This window comes from Bison bison, unplaced genomic scaffold (assembly GCF_000754665.1).
Source record: "Bison bison bison isolate TAMUID 2011002044 unplaced genomic scaffold, Bison_UMD1.0 scf7180017864148, whole genome shotgun sequence".
NCBI lineage: Eukaryota > Metazoa > Chordata > Mammalia > Artiodactyla > Bovidae > Bison > Bison bison.
In genome coordinates, this window is record NW_011494720.1 from 4,907,576 (window position 1) to 4,913,699 (window position 6,124).

Here is a 6,124-nt window from a genome sequence, read left to right on the forward strand (position 1 = left end):
CTGCAATGATTTTGGAGCCCAGAAAAATAAAGTCTGACACTGTTTCCACTGTTTCCCCATCTATTTCCCATGAAGTGATGGGACCAGATGCCATGATCTTCGTTTTCTGAATGTTGAGCTTTAAGCCAACTTTTTCACTCTCCACTTTCACCTTCATCAAGAGGCTTTTGAGTTCCTCTTCACTTTCTGCCATAAGGGTGGTGTCATCTGCATATCTGAGGTGATTGATATTTCTCCCAGCAATCTTGATTCCAGCTTGTGTTTCTTCCAGCCCAGCGTTTCTCATGATGTACTCTGCATATAAGTTAAATAAGCAGGGTGACAGTATACAGTCTTGATGTACTCCTTTTCCTATTTGGAACCAGTCTGTTGTTCCATGTCCAGTTCTAACTGTTGCTTCCTGACCTGCATATAGGTTTCAGGTCAGGTAGTCTGGTTTTCCCATCTCTTTCAGAATTTTCCACAGTTTATTGTGATCCACACAATCAAAGGCTTTGGCATAGTCAATAAAGCAGAAATAGATGTTTTTCTGGAACTCTCTTGCTTTTTTGATGATCCAGCAGATGTTGGCAATTTGATCTCTGGTTCCTCTGCCTTTTCTAAAACCAGCTTGAACATCAGGAAGTTCACGGTTCAAGTATGGCTGAAGCCTGGCTTGGAGAATTTTGAGCATTACTTTACTAGTGTGTGAGATGAGTGCAATTGTGCAGTAGTTTGAGCATTTTAATATATGAAATACAGATATTTTGGCAGATTAACCCGAGGTAAGAGCGCAGTTAGTGAAATATCCTCAGTAGCTTTTTTAACAGTGAGGCATATAAAGATGTAAAGTCTTCATATTCATTTCTTTAAGCCAATAATCTTCCATGATGAAATGATTTGTTATTTCTGAAGTGTTTAGGATTTACATATCTTAAAGGCATTATTCAGTTGGGTTATAAAAATTAATTCAGAAAGACTACGTCCAGAATTTTATACTATCTTCTCTATTTTAGATTCAGTGAGTGTGAGACAGAGCTGGAGTTTTCTAGCCTTCTGTATTCTTCACACGGTGTTACAAATGAGAGGCATATATTGCTGAATAATAATGTGTGGTCACATTTCTGTTGTTGTTAATTGCCTAGATTATTTCTAGTGCTATAATAAAAATAAAATTTAAAAGTTTAGAAAATTTAGAAACAACACTGCATCTTTGCATGTTCTATTCTTATTTCTAAAATGTGATGTGTTTGTTCCTCATCTTGACACTCATGCAGAGACACTATGTGTTAAATCTATTATTCATTCATAGCGTAAAAGACGGTTCATAGTTGTGTTATAAGAGTATAAATCATGACAGCTTCTGCATTTTTCTCCACAGATTTTATTTTTGTAGAACTTACCATGTTTAGTTTACTCATATTAAAAAATACGTGACTTTCAAATTATATTCAGTTTATTCAGAGCTCAGCACTATTGTACAATTGATGGACATGCTTTTTCTTCTCAAATTCTGTATATTCATATATAAGAATAATCTGTTGACACCACTGGTTGGTTTACAATATTGGAACTAGATTTTATAAAACACAAAATATCGTATCTTATATCACACACACACAAGTTCAACTCAGTCCAGCCTCTGCACTCCCCAGAAGTCCTCAGTTTTGAGAAATATGATATTGTGATTTCTCTCTTTATTTTTGATTTATCTGGGGAAATTTGAGGATGCCTATCCAGCCCCCAGTGGCTGCCTTAGTTTTTACTGCAATGAAGAGATTTGTGCAGATCAGAATTTAAATCAAAGCAATCTGAATCATTTCCTAAGAATTCAGGTCAACTGAATGGAGTTGCATCTAAAGAGAGGAAATTGTACAAAATCTACTAAAATGATATGAATGCTCAGCATTCAATCTAGCTTCATCTAATTGTTCTTTGTTGCTAATAAGTTGTGCTCATTTCATTTCTCAGGATTTTCTCAGAAAAAAATGAAGTGAAGTTTGTTCTGTGTGTTTCTAAGGCAGATATAGTCCTTCTAATTAAATGGATACACCCACTGGTTCTTCCAGCTCAACACAAAATATGTGGATTTTTTTCCCTTGTAAAGATGACCAGTAACAGACTTTCTGTAGTGGAGAAAGTAGGAAGGAAACCAAACAGATACGTTTACAAAGGCAGGTTAATTGCGTGTATATAAAACAGAAACTCCATACTACCCACACTACATTTCTGGACTAGATTTACTCCATTATATTTTTTGTTCTTTTTAGTTTCTTAGTTGAACAGTTGACCCAACAAAAAAACACTTTGATCCTCAAGGGCAAGATTGATCATCCGGTAGCTTTTTTGCTGCTGCATACTAAAATCTAAGTTCCCTGTAGACATAGCAGAGTTCACAGTGCATAAAAATAGCATTGCCAAATCTTCTAAGCATTAGACATGTTTTTACCCCTTTTCCTAAAAGCAAAAGTGAAAAGAGATGAAAAAAGTAAATTAAAAACTATAGACACATATAGTATCAGATATTTATATAGTTATTTTGAGGAGCATTTGTTGTAAAAATTATGAAACTCTGTTAGATAAATCATATGTTGAATGAATTCATTTTTTAAAGAAAAAGTAGAACAAAAGAAAAGAGTTCAGAAAGGCCATGCATTGAAATATACCTGATTTTTAAAATAAAATAAAATTAAATATATCACCAACATCTTGCTGTTTGCTGAATGAAGTATATTGTATTTTTGTTTTAGGAAAGGTTGTGCTCTCTGAATATTGTATAAAAATAGCTTATTTCACAAACTTATATTGGCATTAGTCGGTTCAAACCTTTTTTCCCCACTTAGGCATAATTTATTCATCCAAGTCTCCCAGTTTCAAATGAAGGCTAACTGAGACCACAGCACTCATCACATGATGCTTGGCTCAGAGGGTGTTAGAGTTTGGGTTCCACTATTTAGAAGCTTACAGGGTAGCAGGGACGTGGCAGGACATGTGTGGCAATAAAGTAATCATTTAAAGGTGAGTACATTCTGGAGTGGCCGAGATTGTCCACCTGGGGGCCACTGAAGCACAAAGAGATCTTGCTAAAGGATTTACTGTAGGGAGAATGCTCTCTACATGGGGATCAAACTGACTTTTGTCAAAAATTACATGGCATGAAGAAGAAAAGGAGAAAAATAAGTTTGAATTTCTGTGTCTCTCAAAGGGTCAATTGAATCAGCTCCCAAAACATCAAACAGCAAGGAAAAACGACTCCTGCTTCCAATCTTCTTCCTGCAGTCACTTCTGATGCGGTCTGCTAAGCCCAGAGGGCTTTGTGCTTTGTTTGGTGTCCATTTTCCTGCCTTCATCTTTCTCATTGCTCACGTAAGTTTGCAGCACGTTTCATCTTTACATTTATGGAGTCACCTAAAATCTTTTTGAGAGTTATTTAGAAAGCTACTTCTTACAGGGCACTGATGCTGATAGCCTCAGGACCACAGTTCAGAAGTGAGCAGAGAGACTAACTCATCATTTCTTATCCCCAAACCAAGTGGCACAGTTCAAAGTCTCCTGTTTTGCCAATTTTAACTTTTTGGTTTTAGGAATCTGGTGAAAGTCAGAATTATCATGCTTTTTATATTTTATATCATGCCCAGCATACACAGAAATGTAATAAATATTAAATAACAAACACAGAAATACATTCATTTCTCTGCTTCTTAAAACATAAGACAGTTCTATACAAATCCATACACAGATACATTTGCAGGATTTTCGAGCAGTGTTTTCCCTTAAAGTTTAAAACTGAGAGGAAAGTTTTCCTGTCTAGGTCGTGAATTATTTAACTTCTGAGTTTAGGAAAATTTAAAGTTTAAGAAGGCTAGTCTGGAAATCCCTTCTTTGCATATCCAAGCTGTTCATCTCTCAAAAGTCAAAGTGGATGCCAGAATTCCATAGATTTCATTTTTCAAGATGAACATTCATATTTGAACATATTTCAAAGCAGATGGTTTACAGTTCATGTATTTGTTGCTGTTTTCCTGCCACAACAACTAAATATTGAAGACACATATTTGTGATGAGGAGAGCACTTCCAAACCGTCTCTCCCGCTGCTCTCTCACACTGCGTGCTCTAATCCCCTGTGTGCCGCAGGGAAAGGCGCTGAGGAATGAAGCAGTGAATTACATCCATTTGATTTAATAGACAGCAGAGGGGTGCAATAACATAAAACAAGCTTCCTAAAAATAAATATTTTTTTTTGTAGCAGTCATGAATTTTCTGGTAGCAAATAAGAAATCAAATGAACACGTATTGAAATATTCTGTTTTCATGATCCATTTAGATGAACTGGAAAGTTTTAAGCCCTCTACTATCTTATAAGGCAGTTTGCCAAACTGTGGGACTGTTTGATCACAGTTAAGAAAGAAGAGGAAAATCAAATGAAGGTTTAGTTTTTTCTTTAAAGTAAAGCCATCAGATAAGAAAGTATCAGCTGGAGAAAGCATTGGATGTTTGTACTGAAGGATGCCAATGTCCCTCAACAGGCTCAGTGATCTCTCTTCCAGGATGAAATGATGTGCTGCTCGTTTGTCATCTCATTTGCAATTTGCTATTATTCTACTCAACCATCAATGTTTGCATTCTTACAACTCTGAAGATTCATTTTGTTGACAAAGGGTTCAGTTAGGAATTGGAACCAAAATAATACAAGCTTTTGAAAAATGGAAAATAGAAGAAAGAATTGTAAGCACAGAAAAGAGTAGGTTCGCTTGCTACTTTAACAAAATCTCTGTGACTATTCAATAACCACTAACTAAGAAACTGACAAAAAGGGAAAAACCTGTCCACAGTTATCATGACCATCATCCAGCAACACAGGACATGCACACACAAAGACTTAGGAATACCTTTTTAGGAGACGGTTTGTAGAGCTTCACACTAAGAATCAAAATTGCCTAGATTCATCTGGAGTCTCGCCCCACTACCAGTACCCCACAGCAGCTGTGGTCAGGTCCTGTGGCCTTTCTGGGGGCCAGGCACGTCCACCAGCATGCCACAGGAGCCATAGGTAGTCCCTGCATCTGGTCCAGGGGCCAGCCTTGCCTAGGTATCATCAAAAATATAAAATGAGATGGAGGGGGAGTAAAAAGATAAAACTATGGAATTTAATTTTTTTAAAGTTTGTAAAAATGGCAGTAAATACATACATATCAACACTTACTTGAGAAGTACATAAACTAAATTTGGCAATCAAAAACAGAATGGCTGAATGGAGTTTTCCAAAAAGATCAATCTATATGTTGCCTACAAGAGACTCACTTTAGAAAGGAGAAAAGACAGACAGGAAGTGAGGGGATAGAAAGAGATATTTCATGCAAAAGGTAATGAAAAGAGAGCTGGAGTAGTTATATTAGACAAAACAGACTTTGAGGCAAAGGCTGTAATAAAACACAAAGAAGAGCATTACATAATGACAAAGGGGTCAATCTAGCAAGAAGATATACACTTGAAATGTATGCATCCAACAGATGAGTACCAAGAAATATAAAACAAATATTAATGGACTTAAAGGGAAAAATTGAAAGCAATACAACAATGGTAGGGTACTCTAATATCCCACTTACAACAATGGATAGGTCATCCAGACAGAAAATCAATAAGAAAACATTGGACTTAAATACCACATTAGAGCAGATGAATTTATAATAGATTTATGTAGAACATTCCATCCAAAAGCAGCAGAATATACATTCTTGAATTCATATAGAATGTTCTACAGGATCAGAACAGATCAGATCAGTCGCTCAGTCGTGGCCGACTCTTTGCGACCCCGTGAATCACAGCACACCTGGCCTCCCTGTCCATCACCAACTCCCAGAGTTCACTCAGACTCACATCCATCGAGTCAGTGGTGCCATCCAGCCATCTCATCCTCTGTCGTCCCCTTCTCCTCCTGCACCCAATCCCTCCCAGCATCAGAGTCTTTTCCAATAAGTCAACTCTTCGCATGAGGTGGCCAAAGTACTGGAGTTTCAGCTTTAGCATCATTCCTTCCAAAGAAATCCTAGAGCTGATCTCCTTCAGAATGGACTGGTTGGATCTCCTTGCAATCCAAGGGACTCTCAAGAGTCTTCTCCAACACCACAGTTCAAAAGCATCAAT